Source organism: Bombus vancouverensis, chromosome 8 (genome assembly GCF_051014615.1).
Source record: "Bombus vancouverensis nearcticus chromosome 8, iyBomVanc1_principal, whole genome shotgun sequence".
Lineage (NCBI taxonomy): Eukaryota > Metazoa > Arthropoda > Insecta > Hymenoptera > Apidae > Bombus > Bombus vancouverensis.
The window spans coordinates 7,280,767-7,293,760 of record NC_134918.1 but is presented as its reverse complement, the minus strand read 5'-3'; the positions used below and the strand labels follow the sequence as shown (position 1 = coordinate 7,293,760).

General features: G+C 36.2%; 1 protein-coding gene across 1 annotated transcript in view; it reads left to right on the top strand.

Moving 5' to 3' along the window:
- Cep290 (Centrosomal protein 290kDa) overlaps window positions 1–12,994 on the top strand; it is a 170,031-nt gene that overhangs the window by 53,569 nt on the left and 103,468 nt on the right. The gene's annotated exons all lie outside the window — the stretch shown is intronic.

Sequence of the window (12,994 nt, the reverse complement as noted above, 5' to 3'; positions counted from 1 at the left end):
GCTTCTTATGCTGTGTTCGCGCTTGCTTTTCTAGTTTTCTAGTTTTCTTTCGTTATTAGGTTCGATGGAATAGGGTGAGGTAGGATTCAGACAGGCAGAAGGCGAGTCGGAGGTAGAGGATATTATGTGTAGGATTTGGAAGGTTGATGTTAGAAAAGGACGTTTGAACAGGTTTAGACAGTTCGTTGAGGTGGTTGAAAGAATTTAGGATCTCTTGATGAATTTATCGTGTTCTACTGTCAAATCTTAATCAGGATGAATTTAGGGAACGCGTAACATACTCGGAATGAAACTTAACCTTAATCCCTCAATCTTCTGTCTTCTTTTCATTTTGGGGTAGGTTAGGGTTAGGCTGAATTCGTTAGGGTTGAATTGAAATCGAATCGCATGGAAATCGTAAGAAACTTTGTGTCGTAATGAACTATGTTGTATGTGAATTAAAGAGCTGGTACTAAGATTATTTAAATAGGCCTGGGATGATTATTTATTGTCGTTTACCTAATTATTTATATTATTCCCTGTAATAAATAGATTCGTAGGAATAAGTCCCTTGTTCTTTGAGATGTTACGTAATCAATTGTGTATCTGATTAATGAAGTTGAGAATTTCATATAAAATAGAGTTGTCTAGTTTGGCTTCAGTTAAGGTCATCTGTACGAATCTTATGTTAGTCGAGTTCAAGAATTCTAACAGTAATAGGAACGAAATTGACATTCTGCTAACGCTGAAACGTAATGTATTCAAGGGAGATTTAAAGAAGATTCAAGAATCAAAGATATGCACGAACGAGAGGCGTAAAGTCCTTTTGCAAGCGAATTGTGTGATGCCAAAAGGACATTCGATTTTCGTTACATAAGAAACGCGCGTACCGCACTTTCATTGCATAAGGTTATGAAAGTCATGAGAATTTCAACGACGATCAGAATATTGTAATTGATTATATAATTCGGCTAAATTCTTTGGCGACAAACGTAAATCACATTGTATCGATGATTCTCTGATGATAATCTGTTGCCGCGTACAGTATCACGACTGGTCTACGCTCCAACTTTGTGATTACGCGAGCTGATAATATTTGCTTGTCGAACGAGACTAAGAACGTGAATGAACAGAAGATATTAACCGTGAAAATTTGATATCCGAAATTAATTTTAAACGAAAGACAAAGCTCCTCTAATCTCGGTAAGTTAATTGCGTAAAATGCGAATTAAAAATTTGGATGATCTTGACTTGGTAAATTGAGTTACAAATTTCTTTTTTATTTAACGGTTTAATTTAACTTGGAGCTTCTCCGTGCAGTTTAGTTAGGATTGAATTACAGCTTAAAAGTATTGCGTTACTACTCAAACAAGATTACTACTTTACAATTTGAGGAAAACGATTAATCTCTTCTTCAAATCGTTCGTCCATGATGAAATAGTCATAGCGCGGTAATCACAGTTCACAGTGAAAACATCCACTTAATAAACAATTAACAATTTCTTTCAAACGCAACTTCCATGATTCTATTAATCTCACTTCCACACCATACAACCACATCATAATTAAACGAAACGGTTTTGCATCGCTAAAAATCCCGTTCCTATCGCTCCACGTTAGGAAAAGAAGCGCAGGTGGAAAAAAGGACTAAAGGCAATTATCGAAGGACTATCTAACAGAGTCGAAAGCTTGAAATCGTCCTATTCATCCACAACCAGTGGATTCTAGATGATCGTCGATGAGCTGTTGCGAAAAAATTTTGAAACTCCCCGTAGTAAACGTATCGATCTCGATGGCGCAAGTCGCCGAGTATCATTGGTTTCTACTTCGATTTAGATCACGGCGTTGTAAAAAGTTTTGATTAATCAGAAGATTCCGTTGAGTTTCATGCTGAAGATTCGCGGCTTAGGCGTGCATTAGACGGCGCTATTGCGAATCGTAGAAAGCGACATGACGAGTACAAATCGTAAACGGTGCCTCGCCGTGGATCATCGAGTAGCGGCCGCGATCAATCAAACGGTAACAACGAAAGCGAGTCGGACGTTATCGTTTGCACGAGCGAATTGCCAGGCAAATTCAGCGCGACCAAATCGCCTGGGCTTTCGGTTTCTTCTCCTCCTTTTTTACTTTTGCATTACCACGAAAACGCTTCCTTCTTCCGGAATTTTGGCTTTGTCCGTAACTAAAGAAATTTCCTCTTCTGAATTCCTCGTTGTCATTTACTTTGCCGTGTGAGGTTATTGACTGTGTTGACTGGATCAATCTAGCAGTCATCTGAAATCGTTGCCAAAGAATTTTCGTAGGTTCTTAGCAAAATATGAAATTCCACTCTGAACTGCTTCTACTCTTCGATTTGGGAAATTCTGGTAAGGGATTTATGGTTATAGAAGAGCGAGGAAACGAGGAATTTAATGCGACTGATTAACTGAAAAAATGATACAATTTAGTTCTGAACTTGTTCACGCTCGTTCATTTCGTCGTGATAGGTTATTGCAGGAAGTGTCATGTTTGATATTAAATCTATCGATAACTAACGTGAAACTGTTATATGCAAAGAAATTTAATTTGGTAGATTTACGAGAAAATATGAATATTCCAAGAATAGAATATTCATTGATACTGTTTACAGAAAATGAAACTGGCTAGCGGCTAGAGAACTTTCAATTTGACGAATCTTTTAACGGAATAGAACTTTGTGATCTACAGTTGTGTTTTGATAATTTTGATGTTAACATAGATATGTATTAAGTTGTGCAAACTCGAAAAGTTGGCTTAAAAGATTTTTTACATGTATCGTTTATAGCCATTGAAAAAGTAGTACAAATTTTGGGTAATTTAATAAGTAAAGTAGTAACAGAATTGATTAACGAAGAGGAAAGTAGTAAGTCTCTTTATCGGGTAGCTTTAGGAGTATTAGAAACATTAGTGCACGATGAAGACATTTCAGCTAATGGTCCAGCAATTATCTTGTTTAACAGTTTGTACCATATAATTGAGCGAAGATTAAAAGATCAGCTTGGGAAGATCTTAGTACCATACTTGTAGAACATCCAATCGTTTATACGAAACATTACTGTTAATTAAAACAGCATTGATTTGATTCCTCGCTAGATATGCTTCAATCGATTCCTACTACTATTTATGATCTTGTAAATAAATAAGCATATCAAATTATTTACAACACAGAAAAAGACTAAAGACGTAACAAGAATATAAATTAAATGAAAATCAATATAACCTTTTTATACTGAAATATCTTTTTCTTGCAACATCGTTAGAAATTACAACATCGAATATCCTCTTTCTGTAGGCATCGTTGAATCGCAACTATGAAAACCATACAAGAAAGATATGATAAGACCACTTTTTATTTTCTGTTCCTTTCACTCGATGTGCATTGGCGATATATTTTAAAATTGTTCTTCTGTAAAGTTATTACGTCTGCAAATTGTTTCCAATCGAATCATCTCATAAAACTCAAAATAATCGAATAACTCGGCGAACGCCTAAAGGATCCGAGAGAATTAAAAGGAAACGTCTTCTTAGACACACATTGGTTACATCGATCAATCAGATATATAATATGAAAACACGAATGTGATCTATCAGGGAGGGGGGAGATCAGGTACGAATTGACCCTGCCGTGTTTGCAAAGTAAAAGTCGCCTGATCGCTGGCTTAGAATCGCTGCTTTTAATGCAAGACCATCGCGTGATGGAAAAATGCGATGCACGGTGTAATTATGTCGTAGATCTTCCCGAGACTTCACATTCTCTCGGCATTCTCGATCCTCTTCTCGCCGACTGGGGGAGAGAAACTTTCATATCAGTCGCTCGTAGCTTTTCTAGTCAATCGTGTGAAGGGTTGTAATCATTAATTTACAACGTTACGTAACCGATATATCGTCCGTCTTTTTTTTCTCAGTTTCTGTATTTCCGAGCTTCCATTTTGCGTTCGATTTGGATAAAATTCATCGTGTAAGAAAAAGATGATCGAACACGGTTCGAGGGTGCACGAGGTGTGAATGCGTACAAAGTACAAGCTGTGTGCATGCGCAAGGTAGCGTTTATCTTCGCTCCTGCAGCCATTATCGTAAATCGAGATGATTGGCGACGAGCAATTTATCGGTATTCAATTACTAATTTCAAGTCGGGATTGTTTATTGGAAATTAAAGTGAGTGTCATTTGCGCGATGATCAATTTGGAAATTTGAGAAGATTGGAATAATCTTTGGTAGAAATATGTGAGCGATCTTTATGTCAAATTAAAGTATCGTTTGCATACGATGAATTTTGAAATTTGTGATGAACGATCTTTGGCATAAATTTTGTTCAAGATTGTCTCTACTATAGGATATTTAATTATTCAGCTCGTGTGAGCAATTTTCGTGGAAAGGAAGTAACACATTTGCATATGATGAATTTTGTGATTTGAAAGATTTTGAATAATAGAAAAATGAGTAATAATAGAAATTCTACTGTTATGTATTTTCTTTAAGATTTTCTCTATGCCCAGTCTACTGTATATAATATAACATCATATAAAAAAAAATGACAATAATGCAGGGTATTTTAATAAGCTCGTTTATATGCTAGCATTTATTACTCCATTCTATGCGTTTATTACTGCGTTCCAGGCTTGATGATGTAACTATTTTCAGAAATTCGTCATTGCTACTTGGATCGCGTGAATGGAATAACATTCAAAGTATACAATTGTTGTTTAACCGTCGTTAATATATGGTGTGTTAAGAAAAATACTCGTTGATTAATTATCTCAGATATTAATCCAATTGCGTACTTCACAGACAGTTGAAGTTCAAAAATTGCTCTACATTAATCCTGAAAATACCACTGGAGTATTGCATTTCGTCTAAATTCTACTTTTATTCGTTTTCATAATTAAAATATCCGGATCCCCGGTGCGTCGTTAACAAAATCTCATGGAGAAATATCAAATACTGTAGAACCAGAGAACAACGCGTGAAACTAAAAATATCGCAGAACTAAAAAGTAACATGTAAAATTTGAAATATTGCATAGTTGAAAACAAAGATCAGAAGCAGAAAATTCCTAAAGTTTAGAAACCTATCCAACGACCATTTCCTTCGCTGAAACTTGTATTTTTCTTAACAAACTCGTACATTCGTAGAAACAAATTCAGGATTTAAAACACATTTCCCGAGCGTCGTAACACGTCGTCGAAGTTCTTGGTTTCGACAGCAACCAAGAACAATTAAATGCTTTCAGCTATTCGCGAGTTCCCGTGACTAAATAGCGGGAGCCAACTGGCAAAACCGTTTCGAGAGGAATTTTATGCATTCCCTTCTGCATCGATATTTCTCGTGGCGCGTAAAACGTATGGATGTGGAGTGGCAGTCGCAACTTTGACGAACGGACTCACAATTTGGCAGACTTGTTCCGTTGCGTAACAACCACCGCCATTTTCTCGATGTACGGTTTGCTGAAAATGTCAGATCTGTGCTCACATAGTCACTAGACGATGGGGAAAACCGGAAAGTTTCAGCCATAAACAAAGAAGGAAATAGTTTCAAGTGAAATTCGACAAAAATGGAGAGAGATTTTCAATTAAATAATGAATGTACCAACAGTAGTAATTTAAGTGACAGGCGGTGTACTTCATCACCCACGATTTCCTTGTATAAGTGTAGTTTATTGTAGTTCATGTTTCTAAACGTCTTTTCTTCGTTGCATATTCTCTCCTATACGAGTTTGTTATGCATTCGAATCGTTGTTTTCGTATCGGGCTTGGCATACTTCGCGTGTTTCTCTTTGATCTTATTGCAACGATAAGTCTTTTGCCTCGTAATGCTTTCCAAGTGCTTTGCTGAACAAATGCAAGCTTGTAAGTTATTAAGTTTCCTATTAAGAATTTGTTCAAATACGAATCTTCCAATCTTCAAACTCCTAGCTTCTCAGATTTTTAAATTCCCAAATCTTTTCAGTTCTCAATTTCTCTCTCTCTCTCTCTCTCTCTCTCTCTCTCTGTACGAAATTTATAAATTTCCAAGCTTCTGAATTTCAAGATTTCTAAATCTTCAAATTTGCTAACTTTCAAATTTCTAAATTTTCAAATTTGCAAACTTTCAAATTTCTAAATCTTCAAATTTCCAAACTTTCAAACTTCTAAATTTGCAAATTACCAAATTATAAAATCTACAAGTTTCAGATTTTCCAATTGTTAAACTCCGATTAGACTGTAAACCTTCGCGTTTCATTCGTGCCTTCGAAATATAATTTCTACATCTACGATTCTTTTCGTCCCATTGATTTTATCCTCCCGCATATGAGACGCTGCATAACGCAGCAGATACAAAGCCCGAACGAACGAGCAAAAATTGTGCGTGTCATCGAGTGGAGCAATGTCCACGCGCAACCTTCAAGTGCAGTCGTCGTATCGAAGTCACGGTACATGTTACAGCTGGAGAAACGGGCGTTCGCATGATCGGCGTGTTTCGACTTTCTACTTGTACTACAAATTGGCCATTTTCTTCGATCGTTTAAATTGCCTGGTCAGAAAACGAGTACATAATGTGACAGCATACACGTCGATATAATTACTCGATATTTCTTGCCGATCTTCGCTCGCGTTCCGGCTCGTTTATCTTTATCACACTACCGTTCTGGATACTCTACTGTGACTAATTAGAATTTAATTACGAGCTACGAGCAGACTACCGACGAATCGTCAACAATCGCATTTCGACCTGTTGATCGAACGTATCGAATCGTTTAAATATTGGCCATTTTTCGAGGACGATCATTTTAATCGTGACTACAGTTGGGACAGCCAGGATTAAAACACTCAGAAGCTACATTTAACAAGTTCATCAATTGAAAGGTAGAGACAGGTGATGATATTACAAATATTATTCTTTGAAATTTATCTTGGATTAATTTTTTGTGCTATTTCCTTATAATAAATGTAATATGAAAGTAAGACGTTTGTTCGTCGAGAAGTTGAACACGATTCATTCAGCTACGGGTGAAAACGAAAACGTGCAGTTGATCAAATCAATCATACTTTATTTATTTCATTATTATGCAATTTGACTTCCGACAGACTCGGTTAATACACAGGTGATGGAGCTTTGGTCTCGCTCATATGGACTCGATATGTTCCATCCCAAACTTCCTTTGTCACAAGATGTAATATTCCCATAAACTGATTCGTAGTTATGATATCATATTCGGCCACCATATCTTCATATACCATTTATAATACCATCTCATACTATACAGATTTCTACGAACATCTACAAAAATCCGCAACCTAAATAAAAATTTGTATCTCTGTCTGAATATCATAATAATACTTTGTATATTTTGTATACGTTTGCATATTGTATACTGTACGTATGAATGAAGCCTACTTATGATTATGCGAAATGATGTGAATTTAAAATAATGATTTCGAGGAAGAACAGCGTGAACCAATTTCAATTACCAGACACTATTGAACAATAAAATGGTAAATTCGCTATCAATTCGCTATCATTGATTATTCCGGTTTCGGTAGAGCCAAATTGTAAGTCGATTATGGTAGTGAAGTCTTTCTCGATCGCGAACGGCCGTGCTTTACATGCAATCGCGATTTCGACTGAGGTGAATCGAAAAAAAGAGCACTTTCTCCAGGCATTCGCGATCTTCGAAAGTTGTCGGACCGCGATGTCTCACGAGGTCGCCTTCGCGAGAACCTTCTCCGTAAGCTTACGCACCAGATTTCCTTGGACGGCCACACCGCGGCGCCGGAACGTTAAATGCCACTGACATTCACTTTTCGTTACGTGAAACGGAAAAATAAAAGAGACAAAGAAAGAGACTAGGGTGGACCGGATGAATCACGCGACTCACACACAGATCCGTATCGTTCTTATGGTTAACCCTCCATCGGTATTCATCAGGTTGTAAACGATCACGAACGTTAGTTTTGAGTCTTATGTTTAGCTCTAAAGCACTTAACTTTTTGTGTTTTATACTTTATTTGATAAATGTTATCGTTGTTTCGTATCGTTGTAACTCTTCTGGAAGAGTGCTAAAAAATAATAGCGAAATTGTTAAAATGGAAACTGAGAACACCTGAGATTCGTGACCGAGATTCAACCTGTTGTAATCAACACGATCAAACGTAACTCGGTTTAAGCAACTTTGTTACAAAGTTGCAGAAGCTTGCAACAACCGGCTGTCCGTTGAATGCTACGAAAGAAGGTAGACGCGATCGCCCATGAGAATTCTAAACAAACAATATTCGGTTACTTCGAACGGTTCATTAAACCATTGTTTGCGAAAAGAAGATTACGATAAAACGAAGAACCTCGTGATCTTAGTAGCTTCGCCTTTCCTGTTTTCGTGCCTTCACTCGCCTCTTGCAAGAAACTTTGTAAAGCAAGAACTATAGGAAAACAGCATAATGTTACGAAATATATTTATATTTAACAAGAGCAATTAATAAATATGAAATTGTCAATATTGTAAAAAATGTCTAGTATAAAATTTACTAAAGTTCGTAGTGTATCAACTTTGATTTTTCTTTTATTCGTCGCTGTACCTGAATTTTTCGATACAAGACTCATGCCCACACGTGGTCATTGCTATTTAAAACAATCAACGTCACCGTATTCGAAGCTATACGTTCTCGTTAATGAAACTGTTCCACGTAATCAAACCTCCACACCCATAGACTCTTACGCGTTCGAAAAACGATAAATGGAGCAGCATTGGGCAATAGAACGCCGCCCGGAGGCCAAGTTTCGCTGATTTAAGTTTGATCGATGGATCGAAACAGCCGATGAATCGAGAAAGTTACTCCTCGAGCGTATACCTAATTGATCGGCATCGAGGAAAACTATTCGATCGTACGAATTTCCTTCGTTCAGAAGCGAACTCGAACGGGATAGTTATCGATGTCGTCCACTTTGTGTTTAATTATTTATGCGTGAAGAAGATCGTTCGACTTTCCGCGGTCGGTTAATCACGATGAAAGGCGAGATAGCGGGTTCAATGTGGAATTGTTACATTCTCGCCGTTGTATATGGGCTATATGGGGTATGGAGCCGAGCATTGTGTGTAACAAAAACTGATTGATAAGGTTAAAGGGCGTAGAAAGAAAGTGATGTAAAGAATTTCATTGTGCTCGTATCCTTGAAATATCGATGATATATTAGCGTAAGCATGCTTGGAGTACATAAAGGATTTTTAAGTAATCGTTGGAATCGGAATGGTCGACAGTTTAATTGTATATGAGTTGATGAATGTATGATTACGTCGCTCGAGTAAATCGTCTTTTGTTACAATCACTTTGATTATATCGATGAATGTTCGAAGAAATTTATTGGAAAATCGAGCTTTTATTATTTGATTCGCTGATGGTTCCAAGTTTTATTAATTTCGTGTTTCTTTTCATTGTCTGATAAAATCTGCCTGATATGAATGAATGTATCTACGAGTTTCAAATTATATTAATTTGAATAGCGTAATTAAACTACAACGAAAAATTGAATACAGTTACCTATATATGCGTTGTAATGGCCAACGATGAGTCAATACACTGCCGTAAACACATTGTGATATATTCTGTTACATATTCTTTACCGTTTCTTTAACACATCAGAAGTGTAACTTTTTATACAGATTATTGTCAATATTATTTGTCAATGTTCAAGATCTTCAATATTATCATACATAAGAGGCCATCTAGACGATGAATTATGTACATATTTATATCGTCAATACAATGTTGACAACATTAAATATTGACAGTGATATTAACAGTAATAGTCGTTTGTACGCTCCTTAACATGTCAGATTTCAATGATCCACGTAAAATCCTGCCAACAAACACGCATCACAGTGACCGCATTTTTTCATACATGTTGGGTACACCACAGTTGCTGAAATCGACTTTTATAAAAGCATATCGTCATAAACGGCGCAATCGACACTGTAGTTGCCTCTCCATCGCACAAACATGCAATTTCAGCCAGCAACCAGTTTTTTTTTTATCAGTTACTACATTTAACCTACAACATATGTATAGTGCTGTTTCTTTGATCAGGCAATTAATTAAACCATCGAAACGACCGAATTATACAATTTTTTGATACGTTATCGCTCCCAGTAATCGTTTCGAGAAATTCCCTTTTTTTAAAGCACTGAACGTTTCAAAGGATCCGACAACGATCAATTGCAATTAATCCACCTGAAGATATATCGAATTGCTCGACACATCACTTCTCCGAGTAAATTATTTAAAAATCTGGTCTTTTCAAACGTTAGAAATTTCACCGAGTTTTCCGCGATATTTCCTTAAACGTCATCCCTAATTCATTCTTAAATTCTCGTTACGACATCTTGCGCTAAATTTATCAGCAATTTGCAAAATTCTCCCCTTCGCAGCACACTCTAGGAGTTTTATACGTAAATAGTTTGATTGTATTTTGTTTGATTTATCGATACATCATCGATGAGAATAAATCAACAATTTCGCATTTTTAAGACATTAAGAGCTTTATATACGTTACGAAATTGGTTAACATATTGTACGATTCACGTGCAAGTATCCCATTCAGAAACTGTTTCATAATTTCCAATAATTATGTCATTCCCATTATATCGCAATACCAATAAGCGTCTCCCAGTAATTAAACAAATTTCCTTTTTTAAAACAATATTCGTTGGACAGAATTCGGCAATTAGGAGAGAATTTGGTCACTGTGGCGACCGAGTTTCAGGAACGAGACTCGGTCGCGTACGTGCGAAAGGTGTATCCTTGGCGGTCGGGGCGGCGCCGGAAATTCCCTCGAAAAATGTTTTTTAAACAGGTTTGACCAGTGGTTACTGCGCGTGTGTTATCGATCCGAGGCAAATGTGAGCGGGAACGTGCGTCGTTGAACGACTCGAATCCGGGACAATGATATAACATGCTCTCATATTGGTTTCGAGACGATCGAGCAGCGTGTGCCTACTACAATTGCAGTTGCACGCGTGCCTGAACATCTGCCAGGTCGTTTGCACAAACAGATCGAGCTTTAACAAGTTTCAAGTAGATCAAGACGAATATTTTTTCTTTATGTGTCGAGGAAGACTCGTGATCTTGTTGCGCCGATGTTGCTTTTGAAGTTACGCGCGTTTTGAGACGGTGAAAGCGACAGCTTGTTACGCTTGTTACGACGCAAGAAGTTGATTGGATTCTCTGGATCGTACTATTACGGTTCTTGGGGCGGGCTGGTTTAGATTCTGTGTGGGTTCTTCTCGAGAAAATTTTGACGAAGGAAAGCGATGGAGAGAGAATGTAGAATGATCGTCAATTTAAAGTTAAGTCTTCGAGAATAATCGAGAATAATTTGTATCTGTATTTTTTTAACTTAAATTTGAATTTTGATTTTTAAATTGGAATTTGTTAATTTGAATTTAAATTTCAGTCTGAATGACTTCGTTTACGTATAATCTCGAATAGTCTTGAAATGTCAGTTGTACGTAGATTGCAAAACATATTGTATCAAATGCACCAAATCGTCGCTTTAACTTTCTCCTTGATGCCTTCACTTGAATGAAAATACTTTCATCGTTCCTCTCGTGGAATTCTGCAACGTTCATCGAAAGGCTCTCTTCGTGTTAAAAATCGAAAGTGATGGGAACAAACCGATCATTTACTCTTACATATGAGCCATTCCGAAACCAAACTGATCGACTTCAATTTTCGAAAGACATTTTAACTTTGATGCAACCATGTATCTCAAAATACATATAATTAAACTTATCTCTCTAAATGTGAGAGTTTAAAATTTAAATTCAATCTCAATACGCATTTAATTTTATTTAAAATTTTAAATCTTAAAATGTAAATTTATGATCTCAGTACATGTTTTCCTTTTTAAAAGGTCGGCCGATTAACTTGAATAAGATTGATAAGTTTCGTTCGTGCGTGGCTCGTGTAATATCTTTTATATTCGGTCATCTAATAATTTATATATTCAGGTATTCGTTAAAGTGATTAATAAAATAATAATTTACCGACATTATTTTCCGTACCATTTTTAAATTCAAAATATTCGCCACGAGCAACCACTGTTATTTTTTTACATGATACTGATCTGAATCTCGCAAATGCTATCATATCAGTCAGATTAATATAAATCAGACCGCTTGAAATGAAATACTGCTCGATGTTGCGAAAGTATTTTCGGAGAAGACAAATATTACAGGAGCACGATACACGACGTTCATTCTAACATAACGTTTATATTAATGTTAAAGATATTTATAAACGCGTCGAGCAAGATGAGACAGTGTGTATAAGATAAAGTAATAAATAGATACGTAATTAGATAGAAATCTCGAGGTAATATAACATACACTTCAACTCACATTTCATGTCGCGCATTTACAGCTTTGCATTTATTTCTAACAACACATCAACATATTTTTACTATTATATTTTCTCTGTTCTCTATCGCTATATCTCATATAACGTTTCACTTTTTTCCGTAAATTTAAAGTAGAAAAAATCGATGAATAATATTGATCAATAAATGTCGATCAGTTTACTGATGTGAACAATTAAATTCAATTTACCCGAACGAGGGCGTGATTTCGTCATTGCCACACGCTTACAGAGGATGTTTAAATACTTTGAAGGTGCGACTGGACCAATAATGTTTATTTGGTGAAAGGGGAAAGTTTTGTATTTCTTTATAGGAATACATCCGAGATTTTTAAATGTCAATCTGCGAAGGTTAACGACATAGATTTTCGATCTGATACAGAGATGCGTAATACGCATATATCAAATAATTTTATAATCTCCAGCCATTTATAATCCTTAATTGACTGTACTCTGTGCAATGGTCATATATTTCCGCTTAGTGTCTTGTATATGCATAGTTACGAAAATACTGTAAATGTAAAATACTGCATATTTTCTACCGCTCACGCTAGAATAACACTTTATTCTGTGATATTATTTCACTCGTTAATCGATTAATTTCAACGACCTGA